At 45.1% G+C, this 24,390-nt stretch overlaps 1 long non-coding RNA gene across 7 annotated transcripts in view; it reads right to left on the bottom strand.

The window, feature by feature from the left end:
• LOC142586037 (uncharacterized) overlaps positions 1-24,390 on the bottom strand; it is a 415,255-nt gene that overhangs the window by 208,737 nt on the left and 182,128 nt on the right. For 5 of the 7 annotated variants that reach the window (XR_012829185.1, XR_012829184.1, XR_012829189.1 and 2 more), the window contains one exon: positions 21,426-21,526. The exons of the other annotated variants lie outside the window; for them this stretch is intronic. This is a non-coding gene — a long non-coding RNA (uncharacterized LOC142586037). The remainder of the gene's footprint in view (positions 1-21,425; positions 21,527-24,390) is intronic. 7 annotated transcript variants of the gene reach the window in all.

Below are 24,390 nucleotides of genomic sequence, written 5' to 3'. Positions count from 1 at the left end.
AGCGAGGCAATATGCTTGCTAGCCATCTCTTGTGCTAGGTGTATCAAAACTTCTGTGCAAGCATGAATACGCAGCCGAGGCAAGCAAGTAAAGCGTAATGAATGCGGATTCAAACACAAACAAAATGTAACGCCAAGTGTAGTGACAGCATTACACTCGTCACATCATGTCCAAATGGGTAGATGTAAATTAACGTAAAAGCGCAAAAAATAGATAGGTCAACTTTAGCACACTCTATGATGACAAGTACATCACAAACCTTGTAGTACAACATGCTTCAGGTAGAAAAGCATGTGACAACATTGCAACATCAGCATCACACAATTCGTTTCACCACGGCATGTAAAACTTGCAGTTACATTTACGTGACCTTGCAAGAAAGTATGACTATCCCAGGTATGTCCGTTCCCTTGTCAGTGTTATGAGTCACTGACTAGAAGCATTCATTTATCGGCAGCAATTGCAGTGCGATGCTAAACAACAGGTGAATCATAATTGTAAAAAGGTGAGTGCACTTGCCAGCTGTGATGAAACATGTTACATAAAACATGAATAATTGGCTCTACAATCTCACAGCACCCAGAGAGTGTCACGCGTGAAAGTTATTCTTGCAATGACTCCCTTGGAACGAAGACTAGAGGAAACCAATCACTGGTGTGGTGCAATGATGATGGTCATTTTCATTTGTGAAACTATGCAACTTAAAGAGTGACTAGTTTGGTGCTCTGAAAAAAAGGCGACATTGTAGTCGTTGCACCTTAGCCTCACTGTGCCGAAATAAAAATATCACAGTGCAAACACTATGCGGTAACGCTTCATAATGAGTGCAGTAAGCTACAACACAGTGAAGCAATATAAATATCGCAGTACGAAACCCATACACAGAAATCGACAACTATTTGTAACGATTCCAGTGAGAATGACTAGGCGCCTTCGAAATGTGTAAATAAAGAAAGCACGCTGGCATTGCAGCTGGATTATCATAAATAGAAAGAGGCAAATACCACAGAACAAAAATGGGTGCACGTATTGCACCTCTCAACCAAAAAATCCTCCTCTATTACTCAAAAGAAACTCACACAATAAATAAACAAAACAAACGGAACTGGTGAAACAAATGAATAAAATGATAAATTAATTCCTCTCTTGCTGCAGGTGCGCAGCGATGTCTTGGGCGCGCACCTGCTCCAGGATCCCCTCCTGGGCTGCTGCCGTCCGCTCTGCCGCGACAGCGAGGCGGATTGTAGAGGCCTCGATTCTGCGCAGCACCTGGAATGAATAATCATGGTGGAACTGTTCGCATGAGTTGCTGATTACTCGCAACCAGCTCACGGCTGCAAGCTGCTGTTGTGAAGAATTGCAACGTGCACAATGATTCCCTCTCTGCTGAAGAGACACTGGCCTGATGGCACCCTTTGGCAGTGTGAAGGGTCGCGTACAAGCTATACCCTCTTCGTTTGGACAGACAAAGACCTGCTGGAACTACTCTTCCGTCATCTATTCTAATGCATCTCTCACCACCAAACAGCCCTTTTCAGGGCTAACCAACCTTTCGTCCGGCGGCTGATCGTTGGCAAGACACGTTACCGAGCCCTCTATACAGCGCATATTTCTTGTTTACATCCCAAGCTGATTTGTTTTTCAGATTCATGATTTACTTATAACAAAGCATAAAGAATATTTATGTCCTTCACGTAAAATGACACCAAAGGGCCTATCAACCTGCAGCACCTCGTCGCCCTGTTCCAGGCTGCGGGCGCACTGCGACGACATCGTCGTCAAGGTATCCACCCGTCGCGGTCGCTGTCGGCGTGGTGGCCGAACAGAGCGCTGCAACACTGAAAACATACAGCATTTTCTACAGTTGCACTGCATTTTATGGTACGAATAAAAGTGGCTATGGCCATGTTATGGCTTATTGGGCTAGTTCAATAAAATACAAGAGCTCATTTTATTTAACAGCTTGAGGATCAATAACTTACCAGGTGCAGCGGCCACCCTTTCGGCAGGCGACGCGCCGCGCGGTGGATCCTCTGCCGCTGTAGAGTAAACACATTAAATGTTCACGAACTGCACACACACTTGGCGATAATTAAAACGCTCATTCCTCTGATGCTTACGTGTCGCTGTGCTCACGCCCGCAGCCTCGTTTCGGCCGACGACTTCCATGGCGGAGGTGGGGACGTCAGCCTGCTGGAAAGTGTCCTAAGCGTGGCTACTCGTTACAATGCCTATGTTACAAGTTTTTGTACTAATTTGCGAAAATATTGTGCAATTATTGAGTGCTTAATGATCCCATGTGTTACCGCCCTCATGCACTTCCGTGAAGGCATTTTAATTCTGTGTTAATCACTTAACCCCCCTTTTCCCGAAAGCGCAGCCAACTGAGATTCTAGTTGATTAACCTACCTGCTTTTCCATTCTCTCCTACGCTATTTTCCTGTTCACCAACGGTGTCGCGTTCCGCTAAAGGTACCACTTACAGATAATGGCAAACTCTAAACCGGCACCGTTCAGGAACCCATGATATTACGGCGGCCGTGTGCTTACCTCTTGGTAGGGGAGGTCGGTCACGCCGTGGAGGCGGACCGTCCCGGTGAGCTGCAGGACTCGGCCATGAAAACCATGTTGCCGCCCCCCTCCTGTGCTTCTGAAAATACACGCAAATGTCGAAGGACAAATCGCCCAGGCCATTGGACGGTCACTCACCTTTGTTCTTCGGTAATTGCGGCAGCGTCGCGGCGGGCCTCACACTTGCTTACGCCACCACTCTTGCCACTGCTCGGTGGTTTTCGCGACGGGGCCTTGCGTGTTCAGAGCGTCGGCTAGCTGCTGCCACAGCCGTCGGCGGTCGCCAGCAGTGAAGCGCGGCCCCAGCTCGCTGGATCTTATAGCCAGCTGGGGATGCTGTTGCATGAAGGCGACCACCATCTCCTTCTGTGTCTCCGACACGCGCGGCCCCTTCGCCGGTGCTTCCACGTTTAGCGCCATGGCTTCAACTGAACGACTGAACGAACCGCTTCGAAATTCGCGCCGTGTGCTTGAAACGGGGTGGTAGCTAGTGCCATCACTAAACGTTTCGCAAAACTGCGACACCACCTAGCGCCATTTGAAGACGGTAACCGCAATATTTTGTTTCAGTCGTTTTGCCTTCCAAATTGAATCTTTGAAAAGCAACACCAACACATTTTGCTACTCACTCATAATAGCAAAATATTTCTCAACATGTTGCAAACGCTTCTCAATATATTATGCGGTCCCCGAGCAGACGTCAAAAGCGTGACGCAGGCTTCCACTTCGCTCATTGGCTGTTTGCTTCCTATCGTTCTCGCGAACACTGCGGACCGCCTATTTGGTAACGTTTAGAACGGAGGCGGTCCTTTCTATTTTGGAACGCGTACAAGACCGCACCCCAGGTGTGCAGACACACAAGGCCAAACGAAACTATCACCTCGTCGTTGTCGAGGACGAGATCCCGAACTTTCTCAACGAAATCAGTGAACTTTCTTGCATGCGTTATGCCTTTTCCGAAGAGAAGGGACAAAATTCTGTGCACAAAGCCGGATAGTTTGCGCAGGGGAACGGGTTTAGTCCACTGTGAGTCGCAAGGGAGAACCGGTTTGTGAATCTTCGGTAAGCCATAAAGCGCAGGGGGCGCGCCATTATGGCAAAGAAGCGAGTAGTAGAGGGACTTGTGCTCAGGCGAAACTAAGGGGAACACGTCCGCTAGGAGTTTCTGTGGTTTCTTCTGTACCTTCAAGATAGTGTCCCTTGTGAGCCGGACGTAAGGGTCCTGGTTGTCAAGCAGATCCAGCACGTTTCTTTTGTACACGGCCGTATCCAGGGGAACTGTGGCATTCCCCTTGCAGAAGGAACAATGACGATTTCATAGTTGCCACGAAACCGCTTCAGAGCACTGCGTTGCTCAGCAGAAAGTGGTGAAGCAAATTTCCGCTGATGCAACCGAGGGAAGACACCGATAACGCGTGTGCGAGCCTCATCCCGGTGGGACTGATGAACTTGTCTGACGGCGTGCTCCACAGCGCAAACCGGCTCTCTCACGTCCGGGGCAGGAACAACATTGAAGTTCAAGCCTCGCTCAAGAACAGAGACCTCTGCATGATGAAGTCTGTGCCAAGACAAATTATGTACCGCCGCGTTCCGCCGTGTGGACGATGGGGTTCGGCTGGGTTTGGCTGTGCCCGTCTGAAGAAACGCGCTGCCATCCCTTACGCTCCCAGATAAGCGAGGCCTTATTACGCGTGCTGCGTAAATATGACCCGTGCGCGAACTGAGGCACGCACTCGTTAGCGGAAAAGACAAGCTGTCGAAGGAAGCTTTTCGTGGCGTGCTTTACAAGATCCCCTGTACGAATTGCGATTGCGTCCACATGGAGGAGACGGGATACATTAAACAGCGGCTGCGCCAACATCAAAACGATGTGGATATGAGAAGAGTGGCTTCAAATGTTTTTGCAGAACACGCAGCAACGACTACGCACAATAATGAGTGGACGAAATCTAGTCTAATCGGCCAGGAAAGAAACTGGAGGTCATGTCTTACCTGGAGTCTCTCGAGATACAATCTACAGAACACAGGCTCAATCTCAACGAAGGAAACCTCCCCCCGTCTTATGCGCAGTGCTTGCGACAAATGCTAAAGCCTATTTAAACAGGCACTTCTATATTTTATGCGTTGCATATTGCAATCACTCAGTTCAGCCCTTGCCGGGCAGCCACCATTGACCTTTAGCGCGACCACATGACGTGACGTCACGACAGCCGGAGGAAAAGCTGGGCCCCAACTCGCGCGGTCGCGCGCGGCCGCAGCCACCACCTGACTCGCGCTCCTCCCGCTAGGGGCGCTGCGCCGGCGCGTGACGTCACGGAGGAAAAGCTGGGCCCCATAGAGTTTCTCACTATAACACCTAGAGGGTAATCTGGCGCCACCGTCTATGGGAGTTTCTTAAGGGGGCACCGTGCCGTCATGGGAATGACGGTATATGTGTCTGCGAGGCTCGTGTTGGCTGGTGTTGCAAGAGGCTTCGTCTAAAACGTGGATATGGCTACGCAAATAACGCGTTCTCAAAGTAAAATCTTCATAAAATGTTTCCATTCACGCATATTACATCTTTACTCACCCGCCATGCATGACCAAGCGAAGAAAAGCAAGAACCGACGACCAACTGTTTCAAAGCGAGCGTGAGCCTTGTCGTCTGTCCTCCAACTTCAGCGGCCTGCTGATACTTTTTACGTAACATGTAGTCGTACACACAATAACAAGTTCTCATAGTTAAACAAAACATGTTTTCGCGTAATAATAAAGCTAAAACAGCTTTTCGCGTGCTGTTCTAGTAGAAAATGAATCATTGTGACAGACGGAACGGTACTTGCCAAGCGTGTCTTCAAGGTGTCCTGTCTCTACGAGAACGATGCCAATCCGAATCCACAATATACCGGCATTCCCATGCATACCACAGCGCAGCAGCGCCAGATTTCCCTCTAGGTAATGTAGTGGGAAACTCTATGCTGGGCCCCAACTGGCACGGTCGCGCGCGGCCGCAGCCACCACCTGACCGCGCAATATGCAACGCATTCTTGGCTTAACCAAGCTAAGCCTGGCCATTTCTTTCGCCCCATTGTGCACAAGGCTTCTGTATGAAAGCCGAAACGTCTTGTCTTCTAATAAGTTTTACTTGGTCCGTGTACGTCTTTCTTTCTCAATGATAAATGCGCACCTGTTTACGTTTCCTTGGTGTCAGAGAGCTTTGCAGCCATTTCAGCGGGCCCTTCTAACTGTACTTCGAGCCTGTTTTGCCTTCGTAACATTACCTTGTCATCAACACGGAACGTATTCTGACGGGCCGTCCTATCATAGTGGACTCTGGATCAAACCTGACCTGACTTCATGCTGGCTTCTACAGGTTCTTTAGCGTTCTGCAGACGCTCTAGGAGATTCAAAACAAACTACACCCTGTAGGGTTTTCTCCGCGTCCTTCCCGCGTTTCCCGCACCATTTGCAAAGGTGAGCTCAGTAACCTTTCGTAAACTCACTCCGCGGGGCTGAACCAGTGGATTCAGTGGTAACGACCGCAAAGCGAGAAGTGTTGCTCGTAGGCATGAGTCCCAGTAGCGCTTATTTTCATAACGCATTTTCATAAGGCCGCGCTTGAGAACGAAATAAAAACCTTTCTACCATGTTGCGCTGTGGATGATGAATTTATCTGTGCACTATTTTTATGCCGCATCGCTCTAGAAATTACGTGGTGAGGACACTTGTGAACAAGCTGCCTTGATCAATTCGGATCTCGGAAGGGAATCCTACTCGGGAAAAGATCAACAGCGAATATACAACACTCTTGGACGTCATCACAAGCAGCGCAAGTGCATCTGGAAATTTCGTGGCGGGGAATAACACAGAATGTACCGGTACCCTGTTTATGTCTCAGGAAGTGACCCAACTAGATTTATCACTAACACCTAAAACGGCTCGGTAATAATCGGTACTAACACCATCGGTGCTTTCCACTTATCCTGCGCCTTTCCGACCCGCTTGCATGCGTTGCATGACCACACAATTTCTCCCCGTCCTTAAAACATCCAGACCAATAATAGTCTTGCAACACTCTCAGCTTTGTTTTCCTGGTTCCAAGGTGACAAGACAACGAACTGTCTTGGGAAAGCCGCAACAAGTCTGCGCGATATTCTGGTAAACGACTAGTTGATCTCGCTCCACTCCGCGCTTACCCTTGTATAAGCGATACAACACGCTGCTTCTCCGCTGGAAAGAAATATTCTTCTCTGCTAGAGTACTCATTCTATGGCGCTCTCCGATCTCCTGAATGGTGGGGTCCTCTACCTGCTCAGCAGCAAACTAACTCTTCTCTATGCCCACTTAGGAGCGTAGTGAAACTACTTGACACCGGCGGTACTAACGCATTCCCAAGGACATCCTCCGTTCTGCGGATCGCGAGAGTTATTTTCCGGCTGACCGGTCTCGGGTGTCTCGTTATCGCGGTGGTCTGTAGTACGGTCATCCGTTTCTGTCACAGTCTTATCGGGTGTTTCCTCCATAGTGTAACTCTCGGAAGTAAGTTGAGTTGCCAAACCTCGTGCCTTTGAGCAGGTTAACCCTTGTACAACCCAGTCACCGAAAATAATGCCCCTCTCTCGCAATAACATATCTGATCTGTTGGAGAGCAAGTACGGATAACATTTAGAGAGCTTTCCAGAAACGGCAGCTTTGGTTGTTAGCTTACCGAAAGGAATCTCGATGACAACTCATGCGATTGGCATGCACACGTTCTGTTCTTCCACCACCTGGCGGATCCATGCCCGTTGTCCTGAGTAGTCGGATGGTGACACATACGATGGACAGACAGCATCCATTGTTGCATGCCAAGTCACGCAGTGCTCTGCACGGCTTCCCGTTGACTACCAGGTCATGTATGTAAGGCTCCAACAACTTTGTTTTCTTCTCAGTCATTGACATACAAAAGCACAACCCTTTCCTTTGTGCAGTTTACCGCTATCTGACCCGGCTCATTGCATTTGTAGCAAATGAGCGGCTTCCTAGTCTCGGAAGCGTTGTTTGCCTTTTTTGCGTTGGTCACTTTTCACTCGGTTCACTGTAGTCCTTTATTTCATTTTTACCTGAAGGGAACTTTTCTTTCCTCTTTCTCAACTCGAGGGCTCAAAGGCTGCTGCAGAGAATGGTTATTCGCACTTGTTTTGACATTGTAAGCCCTATCAATCCCTAGGCTGCTGCTAAGCTGTCGGCACGGTGCGTACTGCTCGACGAGTTCCGCCGCTTTCGTCGCAGAAGATATTTCACTCCAGTTCTGTAAGCAATTCCTTTCTTGCTCTGGAAGACAGCTAAATAACTGCTCTAACAGATCCTCTCCACTACAGCGTCCCTGTCACTGTAGGACTCGGTGCCTTTTAACTATTCGGTTAAGTTTACTCTCAACGTTTACACAAACTCTGGATAGCTCTCGTCCTTCGACTTCTTGGCGCCCTGAAATCTTTGTCTAAACGCTTCTGCGCTCTGTCTGTACTTTCTTAGAAGACAAGACCTTCTCGTAGTTGTCCGCCTCCTGGTTGCTCAGCCGCACAAGAACCTCTGCTGCCTCGCAAGACAGAGCCGTCAGTAGCATTCTGGTTCAAACGACATTTTCTCGCACGTTCGTTCAAAATTTCTAACCCACATACCGATATTCCCTGATATCACATATGGCTGCATGTACCTAGACATTTGGAACTCTGCGTCCTTGTTTAGAAAATGTACCACTTGCTGGGAACAATTGCCCGACTTATTACTCAACGCAAGTTCCAACTTGCGGAGCTCAATCTCGCACTCCAGCCTTCTTGCCTCATGCTCCTGTCTTTTTTCCTCCCTTCTCTCTTGCTGCTGAATTTCTTTCTCCCTTTCCCGCTGTTGCTGCTGTCTGAGCTGCTCTTGCGTTTTTGTTCGATGAGGATCCATGCTTGATTAAGCTCCTCATCATCGGCCCCCATATGCAGGATTGCCTCTCTGATCATGGGTTTTCGTGCCAAACTCTTTATATCAATCCCCGATTCCTCACACAACAGCAACAGGCACCGCTTCTGCAGCATCTGCAAGTCCATTATCCTTTCGATTGCCGGCTACTCTCAAAAGAACAATCCGAAAGTACCTAACTTCTAGGATTTCAGCAAAGTTATCTACCAGTTCTAAAATGTAACCCGCTTTTAGAACCTGGTTCACAAATAAAATAAGCCAAGCACTCAGCCACACGTGATCGATGTCTCCAGGCAGCTGGTTTCTGGCTAGCCGACCGTTGTTGCCACTTCAGATGTCACCGTTAATCACGACTTGTTGCGCAACTAGGTTATTTCGAATCTGGCTCGATATGGTAGCGTGGAGGAGGCTTCGGGTGGAAGAAATAAGAAGCTCGGAAGTTGGGAAATCAAAATTCAGCAGGTTTACTGGCACTTGTACAAAACTCATTTACATCGTTGATTAGGTGAGACAGAAGAAGATCAAGTTTTTAGCAACGAGCGTTTCGATGAGCCTCGTTTCCATAGCCCAGAGCAGCTTCTTTTTTCTCGGTACCCTCATTATAACATCCCTGTTCAAACCCTCCTTCCTGGCGGCAGCCTATCACACACAGGTCCCAATGCACGAGCCAATGAAGAAGCACAAACATTGACGGAATACCGGACAGGCGACCCCCACCAAATTCTATCGGGCGCAAATTGTGGAAATAGGAGAGATCTCCCAACTGGTCTTCTCCGCTGCCTCTCATTGTAGGGCAGGCATCAGTTCGTTGCGGCTTTCTTCCAGGTCCATGAGCCCTTCGCGTCGTCGCTTCCTCACCCGAAGTGGCATCGCTTTCTTCCACTTCTTTCTTTCTTCCGCTCTGATGAGGGGAGCTCGTTACGGGAAAATTAACAGCGCCCAGCATCACGTGGGAACTGTGCTCGGACTATCTTCCCAACGTGGCTCTCGCATTCTACTCTTGCATGTAACAAACAACATGTTGTCTACTGCAGACATGACATATCTCTCCTCGTTAACCTTTGAAAAAAGTGCGCTAGAGTTTTCGAAACCCAAGTAGCGAACATGGCGTCTATATTGACTTGCGCGAAGCAGTTTCTTCCGCAGCGAATATACCGGTTACTTTTGCTCACGCAATGAGCATCTAATCTCCAATTCAGCTGCAGCCTTCGAATAGTTCGAATAGTTGCTCAACACATGGCTATATGCTTCGCCAAAACCACGGTGCAAAGGGCGGAACTACATACGAAATTGTGTTCGTGCACTGTACATTCCGACATCTTTAACGCATGTGTGCTACAAAGGCCAGGCTCGGCAAGGAGTCCTTTAACTTCCAACAATGCAGTGAACAGTTAGTAAAAGGCAGCGCCTCTTGCTGATGGAGTACTCCCATTTCGCTACCTAAAAATGCGCGTGCTGACACCACGCGACTCAGCATTATACAGTTACGTCATTACGTGACTTTGTGGGCACACGGGAAATATCAGTCGCAGAGCGTACTTACACTTTTCGCAACGATCTCGTGGGCGCTGCCATATTTGAGCATGTGGGGATCTATGACGTCGGTGTGGCTTAGGAAACCTCTGTTTCGGGAGACATCGTAGACGGTGACAGGGTGGAAGACAGGGAGCTTTGTCCACAGCTTCAGAGAACATGCAAAAGCACTTTCGGAGCTGATTGAGTAAGCAATTGTCCAAACGGCGTGAGCAGCTTATATGGTGCTTGTTCTAAAAGCGGCGCCAAATAAGCATTGCTAAGTTTCCTCTCATCAACTGAATCAGGATCAGTGTGTTTTGCTCTTCGTTCTTTATTTGGCAGACATTTTGCAGCAGCGGCTTGTCACGTTTCTGACTGAGTAAGTTTCATGAGTGGAGTCACTAACTGATTATTTCCCGCCTAATCGCTTGCGGGTTTGCTTAGTTCTGATATATTTGTTCTTGCTGTGCACAACGCTTAAAACGTATCTCTTTTGTACATCGTAATACCTGGTACCAAAGTATTATCGCTACTGACTCGCTTACTGTTGTGGGCCGTCACGCAACCTTCAGCATCGACAACTCGTGCGCTGTCGGTGATATATTTTTTATACACAGTGTGCACATATTCGAGCGTGTGCCCACTCACTTATTCTTGACACATTGGTGATAGAGTGGGCGCAAGTTTACGAACTACATGTGCGTAGATACTGTGCACAAAACTTACTATGGAAGGAAGGGGCGCATCTGCACTTGTCATTATTTGACGAGCGGTACTCACTCTTGGCAATAACATGGCAATCAGCACTCGAATACAACGAGAGAAATTATTGAGACGTGGAAAATTTCCGTTAACTAAGTATGGTTTGCGAGACAAATGCTTGTAAGTATTGAACTTTTTAAAAGATGGAGGGGAATAGGCGCTCACCGAGAGGACAGCGTCCGCACGAGACCACACCAGGCACCTTACTGAGACATGGAGCGCTTTGTGGCCGGAACAAAGCCCCCCTTCTCTGCCGGTCAAGCGCAGAAAATATGCGTTCCGATCGCTCAAGGCTGCGCGGACATAGTATAGCTCTCGAGTCTAGGAAAAGCTTAAACAGGTGCGAGCGCGGCACGCTTAGCGTGGGAAGCTAGCTCGAGTAACCATCTCAAGGACTGCTGCTCACGAGGGCGAAATACCTTCGTGTAATTATAATAACCCTAATAAGACTACTTTCGGAAAGAGAATGGCCCAGAGGGCTGTACTCATGGTCGTTTCGCTAACTTGGTAGGCTCTCCGCACACTGCTTCGCATAACATCGATTCCCACATGGCTTGGGATCTGCTGGCTTTTTTCATCTCCGTTGTTTAGCCTTTCTTCAAAACTAATTTTGCTGTGCGCTTTCTTGACTTTAAGAGAGGCCCAGCCCATGTCACCCTGCACTGCTCCACTTATGGTTGTATCGCGGGCCCCCAAGGCCAACCGGCCTACCGGTTTTGGTGAGCTTCGAACCCCGACAGGAAAGCATTTGCGGACGTCAGCGCTTCCACCATTACTCGTTTCCAAATTCCTCGCACCACCTCATACGAGTATCTGTTGTAGCCCCAAAGCGTTTTATATTTCAATATTGCTGAATTCCGATTCCGCTTCATTGTTAGATTATCTGGCTGGATGCCTGAGTATGTCTTCGTTTATGTCTACGCTCAGGTATTTATATTGATTGGCTATATATTAGCGTTCATTGCGGCGAAAAGTGCCTAGGCTAAAATTTATTTATTTAATGAAACATAACCGCTTCACTTTCGACGCTCAAAGGTACTTACAAAAGAGAACGTCATGAATATCACGGTCCGTTAGGTCTAGCCACGAGGACCAATATATGCCCATACCTGCAAAGGTTGACTCATTTAAGTACTCCTTCTGTCCTGAAACGATTGAAGATTCGAATGCGCTACCACATAGCATAACGAAAATTGATTCTCTAGAACAGTTTGAGAAATCTGTACTGGCCTATTATTCTTCTATGTAACCGTCCTCACACATTATTAGCTTCTTTGTGCAATGATAGGCAGCATGTGCAACATGGCATGATTGAAATGATCCAACGGGATATTGACGAAGTTCCTGCTTGTGATGTTCAAACTATGATTTTGTATGTTACAGTTGTTGCTTTCAGTGTTGGGTCCTGTCATAAAATGCTTATATTCTTGTGTAAAATTGGCATAACTAAGCAGTTGTATTTTCTGGATTGCTTGTGTAGCACTCGTGTTTGTGGCGATTTTTGAAGCTTATTTTATTATTACTCCGCCCTGTATCGGCATTTGGGCTAACGGTATCAATGAATAAAAATAAACAAATATGGATATGACTTGCTGTTGCCATGTCGTTTCTTCATTAGAGATCGTAACTCCCGATTTCTCTTTGGGACAGGCCAGCCGTGTCCGTGTGGTACGATCAAGATGGCGACGCAGGTTGGCAAAAAGGAGCAGAAAAGAAGTGGCACGTGACTGAAGGCAAAAAGAAGAGAACAAAGAAGTGACACCGCAACCATGGGTGGACAACCACGGTAATAATCACAGACTCTTTATCGTTGTGCACCTCACCTGTTGCTTCCGGCGAGTCGCATATATTAAAGACTTTGTACTCACTGGCTCCAAGAAATTTGTGGAGGTTACGAATAATAGGGGTACCTGAGCACAAAGGTATATTTATGAATAAAGCGGCAGCTGTGCCAAGGCTTCTATTAGAGGCCCTGTGTTTACCCTTCTTCCAACGACAGGTTTCTTTGCGTATGTCTGGTTTAGAAGATACATTCTTTTGACATCAAAATAAGATCTAACACCATTCTCAGAGCTGTACCGCTTACAATTCCCTTGGAGCAGGAAATTTAGCGATACCAGACAGACGGAAGTGACATTAACGAGACTGCGATGTCGAGACCCACCCCTAAAATTATACATGTACCGATTTGTTGCGGCGATTTCCCCTTTGTGTGATTTCCGCAACGCATTAGACACGATTGAACATTACTTACTGAAATTTACACTTTGCGCGATTTCTGCAACGCATTAGAAATGATTCAACATTACTTACTGGACGGCCGGCATTTATCCTTCTTGAGAAAAAGGACATTATAAGTTACAATGCAACAGGTCGGCCTGCCATTGAACACTTCGGCACTGCTGTCTTTCGGAGGGTCTATCTGCATGCACTCACACAGGAATGCATGCATCACCGTCAAAAAAATCACTATTGAATGAAACCGATATCATTGTTGACCTGACTATTCATTTCATTCTTCCCTTATTGCCTCATTTATAGTTATATATAATGTTTTTATGTTGAATGACTGTCTACTGAATCATCTTGGGCTTTGATTGCTTTAATTTATTACTCAAAATTATAGATTTCTAAATTTATTAATTTAACATGTTTATAATATCTGCCCGAATCTTGGCCAATCCCTGTGAGTGGATATGTGCCAAAAACATTAAGTTCATCATCATCATCGATGATTACTGCTATATATACACAAGTTCATTAAAGCGTCCGGAAGGTTACGTTGTTACGGTACCGACCGTGTGACACTTTATTTTTTATTTCTCCCTAAGTTTATGTGCAGGCCTTCTCAAAATTTATGTTATCATTTAGTTGCCTAATGCTTCGATTTGAATTATTGCCTTTACCCCTTTTATTATTTTTTTGGTTGTACTATTCAATCAACAGTGCGGCCAATCGGCGCCGTCGGTACGAGCCATGGCTTGAGGCAACAAAAACAACAAAGAGAACAATACTGGTGGTATTGATTCAGTAGTTATCGCCTGTAAAAAAGAAATAATTTTTGCCAGGGACTTTAACTTGCATCATACTTCATGGGCTTTTAAGACCGATTCAAGTGGCAACATTTGGATGAATGGGCAGTTAACAATAATTTATCATGCAATAACACCAGAACACCCACATTTGTTTGTAGTCAATTACTTTCTGGGAAAGACCTTACTTTTGCTAGCTCTAATTTGTGTACCTCCGCATGGTCTATTACAAACTCGGGCACAAGCAGTGACCATCTTCCTATATTGTTTTGGGCCTGTATACCCGTCGACTCAATATATAATGCGTTCAAACACTTGGGTGAATTTCAGCCCATTCAAAAAGGCCTTACGCACGGCCTCATTCATTCAGCGATGGTATAAAGAAGAAGAAAGGCCATAAATTTATTTTCTGTTTTAAACGATTCTATAAAGTGGTCTCAGTTCACTGTGCGCTCCACTACAAGTGGGTTTTATAACCCTTGGTGGAAGACAGAGTGCTCACGTGATTACAGCATCAGAAGAGCAGCTTTGCAAGAACTACTTCATAACCAGTTTTCTAGCAATTGGAGAGACTATAAGTTCGCGGCAGCTGTATTTAAAAGAGTCGCAAATGTGGGCGAAATCTTTAATTGTAAGCAATTCAACATTTTTTAAAGGTCACGAACAGAAAAATACTTTATTTTATTTCTGAGAAATAAAAATGTCATTCCGGCGCAAATAATCGACTCTATGGTTCCAAGGCCCTCAGGATTGGCCAAATTGCTGGTAGGTATTGTCAAAGGTCTAGAAAGTCACTTTAAGTCAATTTTTCTATATCAAGCTACGCCACCCACTCTTGGTGAATACATTGAAGAAGTTATAGTTTCAAAGCTCACAAATGTATTAAGCCAGATGCACAATTCAGCGCTAGGTCCGATAGCCCCTTACTGTGTCAATAATAAACACTTTATTTGAGATATCGCTTTACGCATTGCTTACCGTGGTAAACCATTCTATTAGAAATTCGTGGATTCCTCCGGAATGGAGACTTCCAAAAGTAAACCCATTGTTTAAAAAAGCCAGCCGGTGTGGGCACTGATGTTATGCGAAGCAGTATGCGGGGAGCCTACCATGTTGAGGAACCGACGATGAAAGCACCAAGACGTAGGCGGCTATTTCATCACCTACACGACGCGCATGGCATGACATTCATGTCGTGACTCATCATTTATGTTCTTCATACTCTCTTGTCATATTACGCCAATTTTGGTACATCCCAAGTTAACGAAACGCCACGAGAGGACCAACACGTACGCGCCTAGACAGATGCTGTCAAAGTGGCAAATGTTCGCCAAGAAATGCTACGCATTTAAAAGCAAGGCAGCGGCAGCAGCCGTAACTCTGAGGCCCCTTGCCGTGTCTGCGCAGGTAAACGGGGATAGAAGAAAGTGCGACTGGTGCGTCTGTCAGTACTTGCAGCGCTATCTGCCACATGCCCCAGAGAGCCAGGATCAACTGATCTGGCGTGTCACCGACCCTGCGCAGTGAGGACGTCGTCCTACCATAGAGAAAGGGATAGATCCCTTTCTCTATGGTCCTACTCTGGCGCTGCCTTCGCCACAATATAAAGACCGACTTCCACGACGCGTCGACCATTTGGGCACCATCAGCAGCGGCAGCAACACGGAGTGTCTGTAACCCTGAGGCACCTTGCCGTGTCTGCGCAGGTCTGTTCCGTTTTGCTGGCACTGTTGTCTAGCATATGTTCGTCCCTGTGCTGCTGCTCTGCTGCTCATTGTAGTTGCTGAGAATGAGCCTGAATGAATCAGAATGATTGCTGTTTTGACGGCGGTCTGTTGCCAGAGGCGGAGTTAGCTGCGCGTCGTCTGCTGCGGTTCCTCCCACTTCGCCGCACGCGCTCTGGTACGAAAGACTGTAGCCACGTTGCTCGAAAGGAAGGAGACCTTCATCTGAGCCTCACCTGCAGCCGTTGTCTGGGCTTCTTCGTATTTGCCATATAATAGATCTGAAGCATAGATTTATAAGTATGCCTTGTTTGCCGTGTCATTTTATACTTCCTTAGCAAACGAATTCTGAAATCGACCATCTGTGACAAAAGGCACGTTTTAGAAGTAAAAGGCACAGTTAAAATTTTAGGCGTACAGTAAGCCTGCGTGCTTTGATAACTGAATTAGAATACTACCCGTTGACGCACCATTGCTACAGGGTTTGTGTACTCTCAAGCGCGCACGTAATCTAGGTTTCGCTGCTCGCGGCGAAGTATGAGGAACCGCAGCAGACGACGCACAGCTAACTCCGCCTCTGGCGCTGATTGCGCTTGCACATTCCATGTGCATACCACCTGGGAAATTGCTCTGGCGTCTCACAGAAAATATTTCAGTCTCGAGGCGAGGCTGCTCGTAAGCAATGGCGATGCCAGTTTTGCAGAGGCGTGAAAAAAAATGACGGCTAAAATGGGAATGCAGTTGCTATTGAAGAACTTCAGGCTCAAGTGAGAGGTCCAAAGGACACTGTCACTGCTATCGAGAAGAGTGTACAGCTACAATACGATACGTCGGATACCGTGCTTGCTGGTCTGAATCGAAATGACAAAGAAATATAGGATATTAGGTGCCGAGCTGAGGAAGTAAAGAATGTCAGTGCAATGAACAGCTAACAGATTTCAAATCGGATATCCATGAACTTGAATGGCAGAATAGAAAAATTAACCTGCAATTTCATGACATTCCGAAAAGAGATGGTAAGGTCTTGCTTGAAAAGGTCAATGCAGTTGCTTCGTCCCTCGAGCTATCACTTTCAAAGGAGTCTGATGTCACTGCCATGAACCGTTTGCCGGCGAAGTCGGACAGGATACCAGGCATCAAAGTCCGTTTTGCCGGCAATCACTTCGAAATCAGTGGTTCGGGAGGCGCAGGCAACTGAACTCACAACACTCTACGGTTTACGTTCAAGAAAATCTAATCAAGTAGACATGATCTCTTCTGTGGGAAACTAGGCAATGGGCTCGTCATAAAAAAGTTTATTTTGTTCGGTTAAACAGTGGCAATGTACTTGTAAGGCGGAAAGAGGGTGAACTAGCTGTCGTAGTTCGGTTTAAGATCGACCTGGCATGTATTGCTTAAGCTCGATCTGACCACCGTTAAATAGTTGCTTTATCATCATGGCGATCACACATTGTGACCTACAAAACCATGTAATGGAAGACTACCTATACGTTTATTTTTTTTTCATTTGAACGCACAATCCGCAAATAATAAGCACGCGTCTTTCTAAATATCATTTCAACAGCTGGGTTTCCTGTTTGACGTCATCGTGCTAACGGAACACCGATGACAACGTTTTCACCGTGACTTGCTACGACGTGTCCTTGTCGACGTCGGGGCGGAATACCGAGATTGTGAAATGAGACACTAAACTGTGAGCTACTTGACGACCTTACTTTTCAGAAGCTGAGTGTGAAGCATTGAGCATTTTAATGAACGACAAACTTATATAAATTGTTTATCGTCCGCCCAGTGGCTGTCCTAAGTGCTCCAACCATCTTGACAAGAATTTTTGATTACGGTAACTCTAATAAACTTAATATAGTGTTCAGTGCGATTTCAACATTTATTTATTTATTGTTATTTATGTATTTTTTTAAATAATGTAAACATTGATTTGCTCACAAAATGCTCAATGGCAAGTGAATCGGTATGGGTATATGAAAGCTTTGGCAAATTAGTATAATTATTTCCCCCACTAGAATAACCACTCTTTCATCTAGACTAATCGACTTCTTTCTTATGAGCTTTGAAATTAACCTTATAATATCCGGGGCTATATCTTGTGATTTGAGTGATCACTTACCTATATTTATGGCTATCAATCAACATGTCAAAGAACAGAAAATATACACACTCGTACAAAACTATACGTCTCAGAATCTAGATAACTTTCATGTGGATATACAGTTACGTGAAGTTCAGTGTTTGACGGAAGGCCGCCTCGTCGGGATGAAACATGGTTAAAAGGTAAACGAAAACCCGGGGCACTTCGCCGACCAAATAAAGATTTAAAAGAAAAGAAGACGTTTCGGCTCCCACACGGGAGCCTTGTTCACAGGTAAAATAAACATGTTTATTTACCTAAAATACCTAAAAATAAAATTTTTTTATTAAAGGTTTATTTACCTAAAAATAAAATGTTTATTTTACCTGTGAACAAGGCTCCCGTGTGGGAGCCGAAACGTCTTCTTTTCTTTTAAATCTTTATTTGGTCGGCGAAGTGCCCCGGGTTTTCGTTTACCTTTTAACTACAGTTACGTCTTGGGATGCGATTTTTGCTGCTGAGGTTGTTGATTAAGCTTTTCAGATTTTTCTGCAGAACTCCAAGAAGGCTTACGATTCTCATTTCCCGTACAAGCGATTCCGTCCATCTAGAAAAAATTCGTAAGCCACGGATCACATAACAATTATTAAAAAAAGAACTCAACGATCAATATAATATGTCTTAGGTCTTTTTCGCCTCTCGTGAACCACAGTTGTTAAAGCGTTATAAAGCATACCGTAATAAGCTGAATAAGGATATTCACAATGCTAGAACTGCATATTTCAATAGCACTTTTGCGAGACTACCGGCAACCCTTCACTTACATGGAAAAGACGAATAGAATATTTGGTAGCAATAAGGCACTTAACAACCTCTTGCACTTAAGATTAATGGGACTTTAGCTAACGGCCTAGAACTATGGCGAACATTTTTAATGATTACCACGTAGGTGTGGATCGCACCCCTATCGTAACACACGCCGTCAGAAAGAATCGTGCTACGATAGTGTTGTTAAGCAGTATGCAGAGTGCGAGGTGTTCCCTCTAATTTCAGGCTTGAAAAATAGTAATACCTGTGACTATTATAACACGCAGGCCCGACCAATAAAATTTATTGCAGATCTTATTATGGGACCGCTCATACACATTTTCAATCTCTGTTCTTCCAGTGGTACTTTTCCAATGCAGATACAAATCGCCAAGGTGGGAGTCTTTCAAAAAAAGGCGGATAGGAATAACTTAAACAGTTACAGACCTATATCAATGTTGTCCGTGCTTTCAAATGTTTTAGAAAAAGCTTTACTTTCTTGCGTGTCGTCTTTCACAGACAAACAACCTAAAACGAACGCACAATTTGGGTTTAGGCAGTACCGGTCAACAGAGCTCGCCCTGCTAACACAGAGAGATTATGTGATGGAGAACATTGAACGTAAAAATTTAATATTAGTGATATTTATTGATTTCAATAAAGCGTTTGATCCGTCGAATCACCGTCTACTTTTGCGCAAGCAGCAATTCTATGGCATACGCGGCTCAGCGCGCAACATTACTCAATCCAATTTGAACAATCGTCGACAGTGTGTAGCAGTTCGTCATCACCTTCCTTCCGTGAAAAACATTTCTTACGGTGTACCCAAAGGCAATAACCGAGATGAAAAGGGGTTAACCGAGGGGCCCGATTTTCGTTAGGGATATCATCAGAAGGCAGCAAATACTGACACCAAGGACAACATAGGGTAAATTACTTGTGCTTTCTAATTGTATTAAAGAAGTAATAAATTAATGGCAATGAAAGTGGATGAAAAAACAACTCGCCGCAGGTGGGTAACGATCCCACAACCTTCGCATAACGCATGCGATGCTCTACCTATTGAGCTACCACGGCGCCGTTTCCCCATCCACTTTCTTGGGTATTTATGTTTCCTAGTAGAACCCTGGGAGTGTTAGCCAGTGCCACCGCTCAGAAACCTTGGCAAGGGGTAAAAGATTACAGTTGTCATTTTTGCCTATGCCTCCGCCCCATTGTCAGAATAAACGCCGCACGCAACAGCCGCGTCACATCAAGGAGGAGCTTTGCGCCGATCCTCACACTCTTGCGTGCGTAATCATGCTAACAACATCTAAAATTTGGAGTCGAATATCTCGAAGCACAGACACATTAAAATTATTTTAACTAATACTGTGTAGCAAGACGACTGCCTCTAACTTTTCAATACAAACATACCCACTCACTGCAGTCGAGAAAAAGTTAATTATTCAAATTTAGTTAATTGGGCTGCTGTCCCCCTGGCCAAATATCTTATTTGTACAGGTGGTCTTCGCGTGCCTCCCAGTGCCTAACTTTATGAAAACCAGAAAGCTTAATATTGAACACCCTGTATAATGCAAGAAATTGGGAGTGCAGCCATGTGCCCCTTAACTGTACTAATTACGGAGAGCAGAAGCTCAAAAGTACAATTCCAAACCGTTAAATTACGTTAATGATCGTGGTATTGTATTAGAAAATGTAACCGTACAAGAACTTAAGCGTGTTTTTCTATAGTTTGTTCCTTTGTGTCGTTTTATCTTGTTTTGCTTTCTTTGCCTATATAATCGTTCCATACAGTTGAACATGGCTCACAAACTTTCCCATTACTTTCACGTGAAATTTGTATAAGCCAGCATGCAAGTTCTTTTTTTTTGTCCCTCACTTCTATAATTATTATACCTCCATTAGTTGATCAAAATGCTTGTACATGCATTATTCTTTAAGACGTCCAAGAAATTATCTGTAAGTTTAAACCTAAAGTGCTGTGTGTGCAAGAAACCCACCTAACTTCCAAGCACACTAACTTCATCCGAGAATACATGACTTTCAGGAAAGACCGCGAGGTTGCTGTCGCATCATCTGCCGGTGTAGCCGTCGTTGCTAATAGAAGAGTAGCGCGTCAGCATTTGAGGCTCCAAACGGCGCTTGAGGCCGTGGCCGTTCGAGCCGTATTTTTAAATAAGCTCATTACCATCTGCTCTTTGTACATACCACCTCATTATCAGCTTCACAGACGCGACTTAGAATCAATAATAGATGAGCTCCCGGAGTACTATTTGATTCTTGGTGATTTTAATGCACACAGTAGCTTGTGGGGCGATTAACGCTGTGATGCGTGAGGTCGCGTCATTGAACAGGTGCTTTTTTCCTCCGGAACATGTCTCTTGAATACGAAGGAGCCCACATATTTTAACCTAGCCAACAAGTCATACTGTGCCATAGATCTTAGCATTTTATCGCCGACGCTTTTACCCTATTTTAAATGGAATGTGCTTAACAACCCGTATGGGAGTGACCACTTCCCAGTAATCCTAACTACGCCGAAACAAGATCAACTTCCCCCGCAGGTCCCTCGGTGGAAGATTGACTCAGCCGATTGGGAACGGTACCGAACTCTTACACACATGACTTGGACTGAGATGTCTGGTATAACCATAGATGATGCTGTTGCATATTTTACAGCTTTTATACTGGATGCCGCCTGCAAATGTATTACTCAAGCGAGCGGCATGGGTTCCAAACGGCGTGTTACCTGGTGGAACGATGCATCTAGGCAAGCACGGAGGAACCAGAACAAAGCGTGGGCGCTTCTCCGCGATTCGCCAACAGCAGAAAACTGGGAAAACTTTAAGCATGTCAAATCCCAGGCAAGGAGAACGCGCCGACAAGCAAGACGAGAGAGTTGGGCAAAGTTTATATCACGCATCAACTCGTATACAGATGCGAGAAAAGTCTGGGATAGAGTGAAGAAAGTTAATGGGCAACAAACGTATTCCTTACCTGTAGTAAATAGCCACGGAGAAAGCCTTGAAGATCAAGCCAACTTTCTTGGTGCACACTTTGAATACATATCGAGCTCCTCACACTACTCCGAAACCTTCCTAAAGTACAAAACGCAAATAGAACAGCAAAAGTTAGAAAGAAAATCTGCTAAAAGTGTGGCGTACAACGAACCATTTTGCATAGCAGAACTGCAGGCAGCACTGAACTGTTGCAATACATCCGCCACAGGTTCAGACCGCGTAATATATGAGATGTTAAAACAACTACCATCCGAAACACAGAAAACCTTCCTTTCCCTTTTCAACGTTATATGGTTTTCCGGCGAGATCCCCTCTGTTTGGAAGGAGGCTATTATAATTCCAATTCTGAAGCACAGGAAGGATCCTTCCTCTGTATCTAGTTACAGACCTATAGAGCTAACAAGTTGCCTCTGCAAATTATTTGAAAAAATGATTAACTGTCGCCTACTGCATATCCTCGAATCAAACAATTTCCTCGGCCCATACCAGTGCGGGTTTCGGGAGGGTCGATCCACCACTGGTCCTCTCATACGTATCGAGCCACGTATCCGTGAAGCTCTTGTTCATAAGCAGTTTTTTTTTTACCAGTATTCTTAGATACGGAGAAAGCCTATGATACTACATGGCGGTTTGGGATATTGAGAGACCTCTCACAGTTAGGTATACACGGTAATATGTTTAATGTTATTGAAAGTTATCTGTCTTATCGCACATTCCGTGTTCGAGTGGGCAATGTTCTGTCACGAAAATTTGTACAGGAAACAGGAGTGCCGCAGGGCGGTGTGCTTAGCTGCACGCTTTTTATAGTAAAAATGAATGCTCTTCGTCTATAGTAAAAATGAATTCTCATCCTCAAATGATTATAGGCATAGAACCTCTCTGTAAACATCAATCCCTGTTTCAATTTTTAAAAGCTGTACATAGTTTTCTTATTATTGCCCCAGGAAATCCGTAGCACAGCCTCTAAACAGAGGTTTCTGCTGCGGTAGCTGCATTAAAGGAAAGCACTTGCCTCCCAGCCTTTGGGCTCAAAGGCCTTAAGGACACATATGTGCTATTTCCATATTCATGCATTTTAGCCCCACGATCACTTGTCATTCGTGCTATACCCAGAGACCACTCCAGGTATCACTGTCATAATTTTATACTATATATCGTTTTACGCTTCTATGATAGGGATTAATTTTAGGCCACTTTACAGCCATGTTACACCCCATCATCGTAACTCACCAATCAGCGCTTAACACATCATTATCAGTCATGGCGCTCTTTGGCCACACCTGGCCCTTGCGCCACTAAACAACACACATCCATGCATTATTCCTTGTTACCAATTTTTGCTTGCCGTAAACGGTTGCTGCTCAAACGTATGCGGTGAGAGCCCGTCAAGCTCCTTATCAGTACCTTTTTCTTTTCACCCTTTTATGTACATTGATGCATGAATAAAATGATTGGCTACGTCTTTGACAACATTAGGCCAATATCTCTTACATCTAATCTACTTATTAAAACTCATCGAAAGAATCTTACATGACCGCATAGATAGACCGCTGATAGAAAACATGATTTTGCGCCCATACCATATTTGCGTCACGTGGGTGCTCGATTTGGTTTGCCCACGTCAATCTACAAAGTGGAATTCGACTAGCCTGATCTCAGAAAAAAATATACTGCTGATATCACTAAAGTGTAGACAGTGTAGAGCATCTAAGGCTAATAAACGCATTTCAGAATACAGGTCTGCCACATCATTTTGTTGCGTGAGTTTATGAATGCTTAAAGAGCCGGGAATTTTACTGCTCTCAATGTAGATCGTATTCATTAACGTATAAGCAGTCAAGAGGTCCACCCGAAGGATCAATACTATCGCCATTGCTGTTTAATGTTTTACTGAGTACTATACCTTTGCAACAGGATGCGCAGGTGTACGTGTACGCCGATGACATCGCATTTTTTCTTGCATCGGTAGATATACATGCATTGTAACGAACACCACAGTCCTACATGAGCAGCCTTGAATTGTGGCTTGATGGCATTAACCCTCAGAAGAAAGAAACGCCATCCTAATTTTCTCTCGAAGCGTACCTGTGCCAATTTCGATTTTTTATCGACATGAGAGTACCGTGCTGGTGAGTTCACTTAAATATCTTAGAGTCATATAGGCCAAAAAGCTTAATTGTAGTCCGCATATGGAGGACGTAATACCAAAAGGAGCACGCGCGGTAAGAATGCTGCGTAGACTTAGCAGCAGTCGATCAGGATTGCGCCGGTAGGCTCTCATTATGATCCATTGCATGTATGTTAGCCCGATAACAGAGTTCGTCTGCGTTTTATCTTCTGGCGGACCTACATACGAAATTCAGCCTTTGATTTTATTACGACGACCGGTATTATGTTTATGTGTTGGGCTTCCTGAATTTGTCATGAATAATATGTGAAGAAGTACGCCTGCCTTCTCTTCTCGTGTGATTTCATGTACTAACAGTACAAACTTTAGTAAACATATATGCATCTCAACAGAGGAGGTCACAATATCTTTTGATTATTGAATCGGTCTCATTTTTTTTCACCATCAATGGTATCGCTCACGTTCCCCTCAATTTTTTTTCGTACAAAACCGATTGGTCTCATTAAATGTTCGCCTATGCGAGATGGCCTTACTAAATTCCTCTGTTCCAGTCACTAAAATTGCATTTGGTGATATTTTTCCAAACAAGGCTAAGCACTTGCGCCATCAATGTTTGAATTTTATATTGGAAGGCCACCTTACACGCCTGGATACAAAGACCATGATAGCGAATAACGCTTCCGACTCTGAAGAGAAGGCAGGCGTCCATGGCCATGGTATCACCATATCTAAATTAGTCTTTCTCAATTCGACTGCCTAACTTCACGCCTATCTTGGCGGAATTATTGGCAATTGTCTTAGCTTTACGCAAATT

Source organism: Dermacentor variabilis, chromosome 6 (assembly GCF_050947875.1).
Source record: "Dermacentor variabilis isolate Ectoservices chromosome 6, ASM5094787v1, whole genome shotgun sequence".
Lineage (NCBI taxonomy): Eukaryota > Metazoa > Arthropoda > Arachnida > Ixodida > Ixodidae > Dermacentor > Dermacentor variabilis.
The sequence above is the reverse complement of the archived record's forward strand: the minus strand, read 5'-3'. Positions and strand labels throughout refer to the sequence as shown.